Genomic DNA, 17455 nt, shown 5'->3' on the forward strand with positions numbered 1-17455 from the left:
TCCTTTGATATTTGGATTCAAGATCTTGTTTCACTAGCTGGTAGGAGAAGGTTTCACACAGAAAAGAAGAGGAAACCCGATAATGTATTGATTAACTGAATTTAATTGAATTATGAGTGTACTCTTTGAAACTATAGTAGCTCAATTAAGTATAGATTTGTTTCCTCTCCACTGCTCTTATCCTATGTCGCTTTCTATTCTTCTTGTTCGCATTTCGTATACTTCTCTCAAATCTTTGTTTTGGGAGCAGGAAAGTATATATAAGGGACATATGTAATAATTAAATGTGTATATAATTGGGATAGTGCAAGATACCCTGAAAGTTCTATGACCATATGAAAGCAGAATACTTCAGGCCAAGTGCCTTTCTTAGGTCAGGGAACTACGAGTCGGCTTACAGTATTTTCATTATACTCGTCAGGGGTATTTTATTCCTTATAATACATAATCCCATACATACACTACACATAGATGGAAAGAAATAGAAACAAACATTTGCAATGTAATGGGTCTCGTGTTTGCTCGAGTTAGAGCTGTTAACATTGTAAATTCGTAATTGGGCTTTTCTTGCCACTTAAATTGAAAATAAAAAGTAAAACTGTTGACATAAGTGAGCTGATTCGAAGCGCCAAGGCCGCCATGAGCGCAAAGGAGAAACAGTCAAACATATTGGCAATCGTGCAATTGCCCATGTATCAGGGTCGATGTCCAAGGCAGTAACCAAACTGCCCCAAGGAGGGACAAACGTAAAGCGTTTACCAATGATAACAAAGAATTTTTGAAAGGCAAGTCCTCGAATGAGTGATATTGTTGGGTGTGCGGTGGGCATAGTTAAAAGCGCACAGATAGATTACAACAGGTAAAAGTGCTTGCGCGCACGACCTAAAAATTTAATATTTAGTTCCTTCTGCAAAAGCCACTTATATATTTGAGCAGCTTGTGAATAGTTTTAGGAAGAGCAAGCAAGGAAAGAGTGTTAAATATAAAATATGACATTGTAGCAGGATAGCATCCTGCTTTAAAGCACCACTTGATTACCACTGACAATAGGTGGAAGCATTTACCAACAAATTATTGAAATAAAATTGTATCTACAGCTGTTTACAGTTAGGCTGCTAGGCATTTTCTGCTGGAACCAGTCTCTTACTGAAAAAAAAGTGCAAAATGATGGAAAAATTCATAGCTGTAAATTTCACGAGAGTAATCAAAATTACACGTAAGCATGTTCAGCTTTGTAACCACTACATTCTGCAGCACTGTTTCAGGAAAGGAAAAACAAGATATTCACATTCCCTTTCTTGTCCATGTTCCCCCGATAGCCTTAGAAGCGCATTCTGCCTGTTTGACCAGTGTGCTCTGACTTGACTTGCAAGGGAGCAAACGAGCTTTGAGCATCAGAGCCACTGTTTGTGTTTGTACAGGATGTTTTCAGCATTCGGAAATTAAAGCTCGGGGAGCACTGGGCCGACAGACCCCTGTCTGTCATCTCTCAACTAGTGAAAGATTATTGGAGGGAACTGTGTGCTGCTGGCACCTGCAGGGAGCAATGTGATGTACTGAGGTGTCACTTATACTACGCCGGCGACCGGTGATGTTTTTATTCTTGTCAGAACTCACCGATAATAAGAAAATATCATGTTGGGAAAACGAGTTATAATTCCCCACATGACAATTGAACTGTAAGGAAACTTTTTAATAAAGAGTTGAGACAGTTTGTACTTAATGTGAGACTTAGAGGTAGATTTACTAAATTGTAGCCAAAGTTGCTGTGCTGCATTGCGCTAGGGGGAGAAATCAGCGCAGTTCCATAATTACTAAGGCCCATATTTATACTTTTTTAGCACCACATGTGCCCCACTTCTTGACGCAAAAGCAGCGCAAACTTTCAAAATACAATTGTATTGTGTAAGTTTGTGCCGCTTTTGCATCAAAAAGTCGGCGCAAATACGGAACCAAAAAAAAAGTATACATATTGGCCTAAATATGACGTGCTGCGGCTGTATTCCTGTGCTGGAGTACAAACTGGCTTCCTTGCACAATACACACACTTTTTCACCACAGGGCAGAGCTGTGTTAGTGACCTCTAGCATGGGGTTGGCACTAGAAGGCATCCTTCCAGTCCTACACGAGTACCTTTCCAGTACAAAATCCGATGCTTAGATAAACTTTAAAACAGTTCACAAACTGGATGCGTGTTGCACCGTGCAGTATATTATATTCAATGTGTGAAATTATACAAGAAATAACACAAATCCTCCAACTTTGCGCCTGCCTCAGTGAGATTTTTTTTAATCCAAAACCCAGTGGTCCAATGTTAGGAGGTAGGGCTTTGCATCAAAAAGCAGGAGTGGTTGTGCTGCAACACCCAAGTACCACCTGGGTAGGTCCACCCCAACCGCTGACGCAAAGTAGAATAAAGCAGAACGCATCATCATTTGCTCTAAAAAAAAGGCACCTTTTGAGTGCAAAAAAGGACTTGTGTCTCTTTGCGTCACTTTATTTGACTTTGGCCCATATTTATACTTTTTTAGCACTGCATTTGCGTCATTTTTTGATGCAAAAGAGGGGCAAACTTACAAAATACAATTATATTTTGTAAGTTTGTGCCGCTTTTGCGTCACAAAATGACGGAACTGCGACGCTAAAAAAGTATAAATATGGGCCTTTGTTTGGGCTAGAAGCATTGATAAATCTGCCCCAGAGAGGGTCAATATGAGTTGTTTGGTGTTACCTCCATTGGAATAGCAGGTTCAAAATTGCAGTCGGCAGCTGGTTTTCCCGCTCTGTACCAGGCAATTATGACTTTTCAAGCACAGAATGGGAAATAAAATGGGGGTCCTGGAGTTGTGAGACCTTTCCTGCAAGTTTTTATGAAATTACAGGTTTTTGGGCGTCAAACCCAGAAGAGGAAATGAAGGAGCACTTCCCGGGTACAAATCCATACCTGGTGAACTCATAATTATGTCACTCCTCGCTGCTTGTATTTGATCCCTTCCTGTTACCATTCTCAAAATCTCTACAACGAGAAGAACGTCTTGAAAAGGATGGGAAAATTAGCCTTCTGAATCCATCTTGATTTTATCAATGTATTTAAAGCCCACAGTGAACATGTTGAATGCCACCTCCGACGCAGGCTAACCTCTCCAAACTTGCAGAGGATGGCTCAGCGACTTAGATTTTTCTGACATTGTCTAAAGAACATCATATTCTTTATTGTACAGAAACTTGTAATTTGGGAAAAGGCCAAGTGCTTTCTCACTCAACTGATAAGCAGAGAGTGCGAGTTACGGGGACACTTTAACTAAAATACAGTTTTGTCAAAATGGTAATTATGGAAAATGTGAGATGTATTTTGGGAGTATGACTCAGGTTTGGGCTGCACCATGCTTGGGATATTATACAATTATTGATGACTGTGTGTGGCTAATGTAGTTAGTGTGTTAGAATAACACTGTGGCCACAAGTGAATCGCTCCAAAGGTTTCTTATCGTCCCCTTAGTTACAGGATAATAATAGTCTGCTGTTTGGAAATGGCAGAGTTTACAGTGCCCCATCCCAAAACATTGCATAAGATGAGGTACAGCAATGTTTTTTTTTTTTTTTTTTTTTACAACATAATAGCATAAGAAATAATGGAAAAAACTATGATCAGAGTCCATGATTTTCTGTCTAGAAACAGTTTTCACTGTTTTACCAGCCTCATAATATAAAAAAAGCATACATTAAAATTACATACACATATACCTACTTAGACGGGCTCTGAGTCAGCCTTTTCGTCCTTTGATCTGTTCAGTCTCATTCATTTTGTGCTTCTGCTCACCACAGCATACAGCATAGGGGAATGCATCAGCCCATGGTTATCACTGTCTTTCGTCCACTTTAAGTGACATCATTTTACTGATTGCGAGTGTACATCCACCTAAAAAGAAGTGCAGTGCATTGCCAGGGCTGGTAGGCCAGTACTTTGCTTTTACCAATGTTTTTTTCTCTCCTTCATCCTTATTTATTGTTCTTAGTTACCCTTGTGTGCTTAAACTATTAACTCTTCAGGTTGCGGTAATTTAAAGCCAAGAGTAACTTTTCTAAGTACCTTGTTTCATTTTCTGTGGAAGGAAATAAGACAGAATAAGATGGGAGGAGGTGTGGATAACAGTTTGGAGGGAAGAGGTATGAAGGAAGAGGGAGGGGAATGGGGATAGATTAAGGCATCAGTGATAGAGAGATAGGTAGATGTATAGAATAACAGGTAATTAGACAGACATACTTTGAGGTGGAGTGATTGACTGATGGATCAATTGACTGATTAAGGTAAAATGACAGAAAAGGGAATGGTCAGGCAGCTGTATGGATCAATCGGTACATGACTGGTTGAAAGCGTGGGTAAATCAATAGGGATATAGTTGAATGTAATGAACGGATAATTAGCTGGATGGAGTACAGATAAGCAGATGTATAAATGAATATATAGCTTCGTAAGCTGATGGATGTCAAACAGGTTGGTAGGAACAGGCTTTCTGAGCCTAACAGTGGAATACTTAGGTCCATATTTATACTCTGTTTGCATCAGATTTGTGTCATTTTTTTTAACGCAAATCTTGCGCAAACTTAACTCCATATTTATATTTTGGCGATAGACATGTCGAGCACCCACATTTTGTAGTTAACAAATTTTTTTGCCGGCAGAAAACTACCTTGTGTCAATAAGATGCAAGGTAGGCTTTTCCAGGCAAAAAATGCCTCAAAGACCCTAGGACCTTATTTATCCTCCTGTGCACAATTCACACACGGGAGGAAGAGGGCCTTAAATAATGGTGCTAAGCCTGCTTAATGCCATTATTTAAAGCCTGGGTTTGGGCAGGCGTAAGGGGACCTGTAGGCAGATTTCCATGGCCGGAGACCATGGCAATTGGCCACAGGTGCCATTCCCTGTCCCCAGGCATACCCCCACCCACCCCTACTCACACCAGGCGGTCACCTACAGATGGGGGACCCATCCGAAGGTAAGTCCAGGTGAGTATTTTTTTTTTGTCCAACGCAGCTCGGGGTCCCTGGCTTGGAGCCCCCTGCACGGCGCTGGCCCCAGTTGCCATGCCCAGGGGACATTTGTCTCCTGGGCATGGCCATTGGGGTGGTGGGCATTGCTCCTGTCTTTACTGAGGGCTTGTGCGCCAGAAAATGGTGCTATACTGCTTAGAGGCAATTTATTTGCCTCTAAACCGTGTAGCGCCATAATTTGGTGCACAGGACCCGGTTCCCCCTACGCCTCCCCGGCCCTGTTTGCATCCTTTACGAGGATGCTAACAGGGCCTTAGCGATGGCTAGCGCCATTCCATAAATAGGGCACCCGGCCAGCGTCATGGAATGGCGCTAGCTGGCGCTATACTTTTAGCCGCAAACCTGCGCTAACGCAAGATTGCAGCAAAATGTATAAATCTGCCCCCTAGATACATGACAGATAGATACATTGATGGATAAATTGATAAACTCATAGGTCTTGGTGAAGATCTCCAAGTTTGGAGGGACAAACAGTATTTAGGTGTCTGCTGGGGAAGTGTCCATTTGTCTCCTTCTGCAGAGTTCCTCTTGCAGCTCGGTTCAAGCTCTGATGTGTTCAGAGTGCAGAATATAAAGCTATGTGGCTGGTCTCTACCTGGTTTTGGACATGGGATGATATAGGGCTGAACAACTGCAATATAATACATGTTGTGGTTGCACACATACTGGTTGTACAAACAAGTTCGGACAAACAAAGTAACAGCTGGATTCCTTTGTCCCCTCACTCAGGGAAAAGGAAAGATGTCCACTCTATGTTGCCTTTACAGACCTATCACTCCTCCAACCAAATCTTTTAGGGTTCACAAATGGAAATGGATCATTACCAGTTCATCCTCTCATTTCCATGCTTCTCACCAGAGATAGTGGGAGTGGACGTTACCAAGTCCAGGTCAAAGAGCAATCAAAACAGAAACCCAGGAACTTAAATAAAGGAAGGGGACATCTATTGGACCATGATCTCTAGGATGGATGGGAACTCAACCATCTGGAAGTTCCACCCAGCACCTCGCAGGACTACACTATGAGTCATGGAAAGCCCCAAAAACCTTAGAAAGGGTTGTTTAATGGCGGCCACTCCCTCTCAGGGGCGAGCTCTCGCCATAGCCATGAAGAATTATCTCCCATTTGCAAGCTGTTTCATTCTCCTCACATGCAAACCCATGCTCACAGTTTTTGTACAATTTTCTTTCATTTGCAGAGTACGACATTGTAAAAAAATGTAATGGTGCAAAATAGTTTTTGAAATAAACCTGAATACATCTTCCACAAAGCCACTGTCTTTGTAGGCACAACGGCTGCCTTACAAATGAAAAATAAATTTTCACAAGTAATAAAGGCCTTAATTTATGGGACAGTCTATGCTTCAAGTGAATTTGTGTAAACCATTTTTTGTGGTCACAAACACTCCACATTGGAGTGAAACCACAAAATGGATTTTGCAATTTATGAATCCCAATTTTCACCGACTCAACAAACGGAACTGCGACCCCACGCTAAATCGCTATTTGTTTGGGACAATGTCTTAGGTTTTCCTTCCTAATGCAATTCTGCATGAGATGCAATAATGTTTCCAAACCGAAATCCAGTCTCACAACAATGAAAAATTACTGACTCCTGATTTGTGGTGGTAACCTATTCACAAAATGGAAAGGATAACGAAGAGACCCTTTCCACTTTTTGAATGTTGAATACAAGTTTGCTGGGGAGTAGGCAGTGGTCCAGAGGACAAGTGTCAACATTTAAACAATCTTTTCAAGACAAATCTTTTTTTTAACTCAATCCCGTTTCCTTTTAGGGAAATGGTCAGCTTTAAAAAAAAATATCTTTTTTTTAATGGCAATAACAGACATAGGGCCTGATTACAACTTTGGAGGAGGGTGTTAATCCGTCTCAAATGTGAGAGATATACCTCCCACCGTATTACGAGTCCATTATATTCTATGGAACTCATAATACGGTGGGCAGGATATCTGTCACATTTGGGACGGATTAACACCCTCCTCCAAAGTTGTAATCAGGCCCATAATGACCTGCTGACCCTAGCCAGTCACCATCCCTGTGATGGCCACTCTTCAGGGTGAGTCGCAATTTGTGACCGACCTCATTATTATTGAGGTAGGTCACGTTATGAAATCTGAATTTTGTGTAATATATTATTAGTACGTAGTCATAAGTTCTTTGCTGGTTACAAAAATACAGGCCTCAAATTGTGACCAGTTTTTTGCAACTAGTAATTCTTACAACCGTCCTACAATGGCTGCTGCCATGCAATACAACAAATGACTGCTGTACAAGCAGCTGGAAAGACATGCAAACCGCAAGCCAGGCAGGGCTTCCAGACTGGAAAAAGATGTTTCTTCACATTGATATGAAGAGCTTTATTTTGTCACAACGATCATGGAGTACTAGTGAAACGCTATTGTATCTTTGATACCGTCAGAAAAGGGACACGAGGACCTCCTAGTCATGTGGCTAAGATTTGATTCCCACTTTCAGCCTCACACATGAAACAAGTGATGGCAACATTAGGCTAGTTGCCATCCACGACAAAAACATGCTCTCTATGCTGAGCTTTACCGTAGGTGTCCATTATTGGAAAAAAGAGTATTTAACATAAAGAATTTAAAATTACTAAACGTTCACCAACTATAGCTAAGTAAATGTGGCAATTAAGGATTTGTTTTAGTTTATCAGGGTAATCATATAGAACAAACTTAGGGCCTCATTTACAATAAAACGATGCAGCGTGGCGCTGCAAGTCAGCTTGCTGCTCCATGCTGCATCATTTTGAAAGTGCAGGGATGCGCTGTGTTTACAGAAATATGACGCATCACTGTTCCTTCCTCTGCACTGGCGCACAATCCACTGCCTGACCCCAGCGCAGGCTCCCTTGCACCGTGGTGCAAGAGTGCGTGCGTTGCATGGTCGATTGTTTATGTGCAGGAAGGGGAAGCTTCCTGCAAATAAACAATCATTAATGGCGTTTTCCTCTTTCTCTGTGTGCTACAGAATGCAGCACACATAAAGAGGAATAAATGGGGATAAATAATGCTGTTTCTCCCCGTTGTGCCAATTTAACGCCACCCCTGAGGTGGTGTACTAATCTTTTGCATTCCCAGCCTTGTAATCTGGGAATGCATCAGATTCTGTCAGGTTCAACGGGTGTTGTGTGGGAACACCCACAGCAACACCCATGGAACACCCTTTTCACACAGAGTTATGTGTGAAAGGGGGCATCATTACAAGGCCATGAAAAGCCATGTAATAAGAACCTTAGTCCAAGAGGGCAGCGTAGCAAAGCAATACTTTAATTTATTGCAGTTATGTGTAAAGCACAAATATTCACTACACAAGAATGTCTTGACACTGTTTAGAGAGATAACTGACTAGACCTGTAAGTTTTCCTAGCTGTGGGTGAATGACGTGGAAAAGAGCCAGTTTTAAGCTAATGCCGGAATTTAACAAGAAAAGCATGCATGGGGATTGCAGATCGCTCTATAGTTGGGCCCTTGGCACAGAAAGCCAGCCCACCCATTTAGAATAATTGACCTAAGTCAGAGTTTCCCAAACTGTAGATGCCTTTAAAATTCTTTATTCATCTTGTCACATTTGCTGTATTTCAAAGACAGAGCTCAAATGCCAGGTTATGTTTTCTGACAAATTACTGCTTATTTTTAACATGGGCATTGGTGTTTACAAACTCCTCTCATTTTGCAGTCAGAGAAGGAAGAGTAGAGTGAATTATGTTGCTGTGTAGCCATTTTAGCTATAGTTTTAGACACGTTATTTTAGCATAATTGGCCTGCTGCTGTGCACTTTAACCTAGATATATTTTATTCAGCTTCGTTATATTATTTTAACAATAGCTACATTTGCGGTCTTGTTTTATTTTCTCTATCTAGCTGTTCTTAGATTAGGTCAGCACCGCGTTCTTAAACAAGACATTTCTTTCACTCTGTGCTTTTCTCAAGGCTGCAGTAAGATAGGTTGCCGGCAAAAGTGGTACATCTCCAATGTTCACAAAAGCATACACACTCCTACTTGGGGATCCTTTGTTGGAACATCAGCTGTTATATTATAAAAACACTACTTTGACCCATGTATGTTAGAGGGAGATTCCAGCCAGATGACCACGACTGTATGCTGATTGCTGAGTGCTTTGCGCCAGCTGCCTAGGTAGACTACAGGCCTCTTGCTCAGTTATAAGGGATGATGTCTTCCCAGGGGAACTTAAAGGGCAGAATTAGAGCTTAACAAGCTGTGCTCTAACATAGCTTAGGTAGGAACTATCCTTAACAATCTTAGTGACACTATGGTAGCGTACTCTCCTTGTCACAGTCTTAAACTTATTGTGCTTCATCGTCCTAGTTATTGCAATACATGCTTTATTATCTAAGATGCAGTTACTTCAATAAAACGTTATTGAATTATACTCTGCCTCTGATTGTCCCTGCATATCTGAGACTAATGTAACTGAGAGAAACGGATGAGATCTGAGTGACCATGATTCCTCTGAGGAGTCATTCATGTAATGCGCTCGGTTACCCAATCATCCCCACTCTTGTGTGGAGATGAGGCATTGCTAGTTAGCCAGAACAGAACCCGGATTAGGCCGACAGGTGTCATGTGGTGCAAGATTAGACTCAGTCTCCCGCAGTACAGGTGATTCTGCCACCCAAATCAGGTAGTCTCAGTAGGATAATGAGAACCTACGCGACATGGCGCCACCAACGTTTGGTCAGGCACTGATTTTCAGGTCCTCCTGAGTATCTCTGTCTCACTACATGCAAAGAAACCTGAGTACTATTAACGGGGACGTCCGATGTATTTAGGATTTTCCTCCTCAGCTGAGTAGGGAGCACCTAACTAACATTGTAGGTTGTTCAAGCTTGAACTCTAAAAGGATAATCCCCATTTGGTGTGCTTATCTCTGAACAAAATTTACCATCCCCTTACTGCATATTTATTGGTACATGGCCTAACGGTGCAGGGGGTCCAGTTACATTTGTTGTTGAAGCTCATGCAGCATACAGAACATAACTTTTCTATTCTTGGGTCACATTTCCAGCAGCTGATGGGAACACAAATACATTTTGTTAGACTTTTCATCCTTGACGTGGTCTCCCTTAACTTTTTGCCTCTGTTCCCCAGGTTGTTGATGTGTGCTGGACTCTGATTTTACTGTTTTTGTTATGTTGGGCACTTTACCACTGCTAACCAGTGCTAAAGTGCAAGTGCTCCTTTACAAAATGTGTATGTAATTGGCTTTTCCATGATTGGCATATTTGATTCACTAGTAAGTCCCTAGTAAAGTGCACTGGAGTTGCCAGGGCCTGTAAATCAAATGCTACTAGTGGGCTTGTTGTGCCACCCACATAAGTAGCTCTGTAATCATGTCTCAGACATGCCAATGCAGTGTCTGTGTGTGCAGTGTTTAACTGTAAATTCGACTTGGCAAGTGTACCCAATTGCCAGGCCTAAACCTTTCCTTTTCTTGCATGTAAGGCACCCCTAAGGTAGGTCCTAGGTAGCCCAAGGGCAGGGTGCAGTGTATGGTTAAGGTAGGACATAAGATAATGTGTTTTATATGTCCTGACAGTAAAATATTGCTAAATTTGTTTTTCACTGTTGCAAGGCCTGTCCCTCTCATAGGTTAACATGGAGGCTATCTTTAAATATGATTAAAGTGTAGATTCCCTCTGGGAGCGGATGGACATGTGGAGTTTGGGGTCTCTGAGCTCACAATTTAAAAATACATCTTTTAGTAAAGTTGATTTTAAGATTGTGTGTTTGAAAATGCCTCTTTTAGAAAGTGAGCACTTTCTTGCTTATACCATTTCTGTGACTCTGCCTGTTTGTGGATTCCCTGTCTGGGTCAGTTTGACAGTTGGGCGGGTTGCACCTCACACTAGACAGTGACACAAAGGGAGCTGGGGTGTAGCCTGCATAACCTGATGAGCCATCTGTGCTAGGAGGGAGGGGAGGAGTGGTCACTTACACCTGAAAGGGCTGTGCCTGCCCTCACACAATGCAGGCTCTAACCCCCTGGTGAGTGTCTGGGGCCTGGCCTGGGCAAGGCAGGATTTCACATTCAAAAGAGACTTTACTTTGAAGTAGGCCTACTTCAAAGGAGAAATTGGGTATAAGAAGGGCACCCAAAACCACAGACTTCAGAACACTTCTGGAAACAAGAGGAACCTCTGCGTGGAGAAGATCTGAAGAGCTGAGGAAGAAAAGCTGCCCTGCCTGTGACTGTGCTTTGTGGAGCTATCCTGTAGTTGCTGCTTCTGCCAGAGTAAGAGGGCAAAGACTGGACTTTGTGCACTTTCCATCTTGAGAAGAAATCTCCAAGGGCTTGATTTAGAGCTTGCCTCCTGTTGTTTGAAGTCTCAGGGACAGCAAAGACTTCTCTCTGCCAGCACCTGGAGTCTCTGGAGAGACTCCTACTCTGCCCTGTGGTGCCCATCCAGTTCCTGGGACCCTGAAAGGAGAAGCTGGCAGCCTAAGAGGATGAAATCCACGCACAGAATGCCGTGCTGGGAAAAGATCGACGCAACTCCGATCTGCGGCTGAAGAAACGACGCGCCGCTGGCTCTGCGCCTGAAAATCGATGCTCACCAGAAACACAACTGAAGAATCAATGAACAGAGCTGGAGAAACGACGCACAGCATCGCTGACGGAAACTCGGAGATCGAATACCGCGCTGCATGGTTTTTGAATTATCGCGTGGCTGGATTTCTGACACAAGTGCTTGATTCAAAGCTTGCCTCCTGTTGTTTGAAGTCTCAGGGACAGCAAAGACTTCTCTCTGCCAGCACCCGGAGTCTCTGGAGAGACTCCTACTCTGCCCTGTGGTGCCCATCCAGTTCCTGGGTCCCTGAAAGGAGAAGCTGGCAGCCTAAGAGGAGAAAATCCATGCACAGAACACCGTTTGGGGAAAAGATCGAAGCAACTCCGATCTGCGGCTGAAGAAACGACCCGCCTCCGGTTCTGCGGCTGAATATCTACACTTGCCAGAAACGCAACAGAATTATTGACGCACCGAGCTGGAGAAATGACGCGCAGCATCGCTGACAGAAACTCAGAGATCGAAACCCGCGCTGTGTATTTTTTAACCATCACAAGGCTGGATTTCTGAAGCGAGTACCGCTGGGCTTGTAAAAACAACGTCATGCCTGCCTGGACCCGAGAGTGCTGACGGGATCGACGCATCGCTCTCCTGCAGAGAGAAGAAACGTCGTGCCCCGACCCGACGAAAGGAGAAATAACGTAAGGTTTTGCTTGTGATTGAAATCGACGCATCGCAAGCCCTTTTTTACACACACTCACCCGTGCGGATTATTTTTGACGCACCCAAGGTACATTTTCACACTAACAGTGTTAGTGTGTGGAACTACCTAAAGGCTCTTTTTGCTTTTTAATTGATAACGACTGGTGTATTGTGGATTTTTGTCATTTTGGTCCTGTTTTGTTTAGATAAATATTTCCTATTTTTCTAAACCTATGTTGTGTCATTTTGTAGTGTTTTCATTAAGTTACTGTGTGTGTTGGTACAGATACTTTACACCTAGCACTCTGAAGTTAAGCCTACTGCTCTGCCAAGCTACCAAGGGGGTAAGCAGGGGTTAGCTGAGGGTGATTCTCTTTTACCCTGACTAGAGTGAGGGTTTTTGCTTGAACAGGGGGGAACCTGACTGTCAACCAAAGACACCATTTCTAACACATTTCATCATTATACACCTGCAAACATACCTGCCCAATATAGAGCATATGCATATCTAGAAATACCTCTATCTTATCAAGAACAGAATAATTGGTTTGATGGCGCCCTACCACATACAATTCTACACGTTAGGTTAGGTCCTTCAAGTAATGATGGTCACGTATACACCGCACCCTGATGCAGCAACCTTGACGGTAGGTGAAGTCTGCCGCTTATATGCTGAGCTTACGGAAATATACAGATGGTTAGTACAGTTTGTAATGCAAACATAAAATCCAAACCCAGCACGTGCTGCCCCGGCGCAACCAAATGCAGTAACGCCATTCATTAATTCTGCGACTGCACATTAGATCATGGGCAAAGTACCCCCCAAAAGAAAAGAGACTCCGTTTTGGTTAGCTCAAAATATAAATGCACTGAAAGCAGTATTTCCCCATATGGGAGTTCAGGATAAGCATATAATATTAACTATGTGCTTGCCATTTGGGATGGTTCCCACAGTAGATAACTGCAATACTTGGGGCACAGTATTTGCCCCGCTCTATAATACCACACACAGTACACCAACACTTGCCAATCTGCTGGAGGTGTAAAACAAATTCAAGATGAATATGTGGCTGCCCTAGTCCTGGACTTGGGGATGCAACTCATGGGCAATTTTGCAAGAGTATCTTCAATCATATTGAGTAACCTTAAAGGGGAAGCAGTTGCACTAGCAGTGCTCATGCGGCTCCTGGACGTTCCTCCACAGGATCAAAAACGTGACTTGCCAAAGATTATCGTGGAGACCTATTCTAGTATTGATCGAGATAAAATCACAATTTCAGGGTAAATCTGATAAAGATTCTACCAAGAGAGCACCTGAGGGGTCTAAAAAAAGCTGGGATAAAAAACAACAAACACTTAAAAAAGAAAAGGGGAAATCTCTGCGTACGGAGACCCCACAGAATAGATATAATCTCAGAAATAGTGATAATATTAAGACGCCTGAAAGATATCAATATACTGATACACGCCAATCTCATTCCTTTCAAGATTCACTGGAAAAATGCAGTGAGAGATGTGGGCGGTCAGAGCAAAGTACTGAGTATGTGAAACCGAGACAGGAATCACAATGCTCAACAGACGTTTCTGTTAAAAAAGAAGAGAAACTTCCCCAGCACAAACCCCAATTTAAAAAGAAAAAAGTGGCAGCAGTTGCAATTCGTCATGCCACTCAAGAAGATGGCTCTATTGAAGAAGAAGACGTGGGTGCTAGCTCTGCTAGACAGCGCAGCAGAGGTCACAATAGTTTGCCAGAATCTTCAAGAGCATCTGGAAGTGAAGGTAGCTGATGACTTCTTACAAGTTGAAACTGCGGACATGCGTGTCTCCACGCCTGACAGGGTGTACAAAGTAATGATACAGTTAGAAGGAGACATTTATGATATTCTACTTGCCGAAAGGGATTGGCCGCCTGAATTTGTCCGTACTTGCCCATATGGGGAAGAGGTTATCAAACCTTCTTTCTCACCACTTGTTTCCGATGAGTTCGCATAATCCTACGCCATTGATTGGACATTGGCGCAGGCACCCGCGTTATATCGCAACTACATAGGGTGGGATAAAGATTCCTCCTAGCATGTAATTAAAATTAAAAATCAACCTCACCCCAATTCCCAATAAAACATGATGCCAAAGCACCTGTGAGGGAAATCCTCACACAACTAGAGTACCAGGGCGTAGTTGAACCCTGTGTCTCATCAATGAATAATTCTTTATTCCCTGGAGCTAAATCGGACCATTCATACAGAATCGTCTTAGAGTATAGACATTTAAACAATCATACACACACATACACTATACAAAACTCTCATAGCACAGCACTTATGAACCACATAGTGCACAAAAAATACAAAACTACATTGGATATTTCAAATGGTTTCTTCTGCCAAAATATAGCACCTGAGAGTAGAGACCTAACAAGTTTCAGCATACTAGGCTCCTAGAAAAAATATGTTGTTTACCACAGGAGTATAAGAACAGTCCAGGACTGTTTGCAGCTCTTGTAACTTCAAAATTGCACGACATTGACCCTGAAGCATTGTCCTATGCAGATGATATCTAGCTCAGGGATGATGAATTACTGCAATATCTAAGATGGGTAACCCACATTGTTGTGGGTTTTGCCGAATTCGGCTATAAATTCAACTTCAAGAAAACAAAAATAGCCTTCCTTAGCTTTCTGTTTCTGGGATACTAACTATCAAGTATAAGAAAGGGCCCAACACCACAATTTTTAGTAAAATGCGTGCAGTTACAACCGCCAAATACCATTAAAAAACTCCAATCTCTATTGGATTTTCTAAATGTTGGCAGAACATACATTACAGATGAAGCATCACGCATAAAACCTTTATTTGACTTTATAAGTCCTGACTTTTCCAGTAAATTTTGGACAGTCGAACACACACGCATTCTCAGAGCATTGCAAACAGACATGCTTGCAGCACAACATCTACACACAAGGGACAATAGAAAACATCTAGTCATCAGAGTAATTGCTGGTGCCATTGGTTTCACCTATGTAACATTCAATGAGAATGAGACAGTCCCGATTGCACACAAATCACATTTATACTCTAGAGCAGAACAACATTTTGCTCCCACTGAGAAAATTCTCTGTTCAGATGGCAGTCATTAAAGAAAGACCACTAGCCTAGGGGAAAAGCATTATTGTTGTATCTCCAATTCCATCCCTGGAGGCTAAAGTACTGCATTTACGTTAGATCCAATGGGCAACGAGCTGTAGGACGGATACGGAGAGCAAGATGGCGGCTGCGTAACGCAGCCGCGAAGCGTCGGCTTTCGATCGGGAAACCTCCCAGTGCTGGGGCAGTTCTCCCGCGGGTCGGAGCCTCCTTCTGCACCCGCGCTCACAGGATACAATGTAGCGGCATTGTGTCTACTTACTTTACTTCGCCTGCACCCTCTCTCTTTTTTGGGGTGATTATCCTATAGCCGGCAGGAAAGGCGGCACAACGGAAATATTGCAGATAGTGTCGTTTTTTAAAAGACTGCAAGCTCTTCAAGTGAGGAGTGCTCTAGGTCACTTGGCTCCTGGTTTTTTGTGATTTTTTTTGGGGGGGGGGAAGCAAAACTATGTGGATTTGCTGACAGAGGCTAAAAGGATTGCATAGTGCCTCCCCGGGATGCGGTCTGGTCTGCTCCTGTTCCTACCTGAAGACAACTACAGGTCTGTGCTCCAGAGTGCCAATTGGGGGCAATTGTCGACGTGGACTCAAAAAACGGTCAGAGTTTCTTTACTCTATTACAAGTGTTTGACACTGGGCATATATTATAATAACGTATTTTGCATCAGAAAGCAAAAAAAAAAAAAGTTAAAATGCCACCTAAGGGAGTGAAAAATGTGACTCTGTCTGGACGAGGCAAGCCGGTAAGAGTTAGTTTGTCAGCTCGGCAGGGGGGGGCTATGGATATAAAACAAGGCTTAGGTGAGAAGGTGGTCTCCAAAAATAAGAGTGCCTCGCTGGATAGGTATTTTGAGAAAGGGAAGGACATACTGGTGGGGGGTGCAGATACCCCCTCCTCCGCCGTGGAGGAGGTCGATCCCCTAGTAACCGAGGAGAAGGCGGCTATAGATGGGCCCCCCCGCATGAAGGTGGGGAGAGGCAGAGTGATGTTGTAGATGTGGTAACTTTACAAAAACAAGTTACTGGGAGTCAGACGGAGCAGAGGGAGAGCGCACAAAGCGCTATGATATTATCACAGGTGGAGCAGAGGCCGGTGATATTACGTGATAATGAGACAATACAAGGAGATAAGTTTTTCTCACTATCAGATCATTCAAGTTGGTCAAGTAATGAGCAGCTGGACTTGGAGGCGGATAAAACTTCTTCTGAATTTGAATCTGAGGTGTCCTCCTTAGCACTGGGAAAGGAATTACATGAGAGTAGCAGGAATGCTACCGTCAGGAAAAAACAGAGGAAGAGAAGTGAGCAAGTAGGACCTAATAAGCACTCCATTAACCCATTGGACACTAAGGGTCTTCAGGGGCTTCAGTGGGAGTATTCCAAGGATGATTTAACTCTATACGACAATGGTGAAAAACAGCCCAATCCTGTGTCACTGGAAACCATATATCAAAGCATTATGGAACACCGAGAGGAATCCAAATTAGAGAGCCGTAGGACTCAAATGGCTTGCCGTAAGATGCAAATCCAAATTCGTCGAGTTGCCAAGACATGTTCGGAGTTTACTACACGGATGGAAGAAACAGAGACCCGGATCTCGCGTCTGGAGGATGAGGCTGGAGCTCACCAGTCGTCTCGAGAAGTGATGGAGAAACAACTTGAGGACACTCAGTGGAAATTGACAGATTTAGAGGACAGAATGAGGAGGAATAATCTGCGCGTCCTGGGTGTACCAGAAGGACTTGAAGGATCAGACACACATAGTTTTATGGTCGCACTTTTTAAGGAAGCTTTTCCGGACTTACAACAGTGGGATTGGGACAAAGAGGTTCAAAGAGCCCATTGATTTCCTTTTAGCAAAATAGGACCAAACTCAGAAGGAGGAAGTGGTAGACCTAGAGTAATATTAATCTCTTTGCTTAACTATCAGGCAAGACAGGCCATATACGACCGAGCTCGACCCAACGCTAGAAGTAAGGCTAA

General features: G+C 43.0%; 1 protein-coding gene across 3 annotated transcripts in view; it reads left to right on the forward strand.

Annotated features, from left to right (window-relative positions):
- ZBP1 (Z-DNA binding protein 1) overlaps positions 1 to 17455 on the forward strand; it is a 172476-nt gene that overhangs the window by 62564 nt on the left and 92457 nt on the right. The gene's annotated exons all lie outside the window — the stretch shown is intronic.

Source organism: Pleurodeles waltl, chromosome 7, assembly GCF_031143425.1.
Source record: "Pleurodeles waltl isolate 20211129_DDA chromosome 7, aPleWal1.hap1.20221129, whole genome shotgun sequence".
In the NCBI taxonomy this organism is placed as follows: Eukaryota; Metazoa; Chordata; class Amphibia; order Caudata; family Salamandridae; genus Pleurodeles; species Pleurodeles waltl.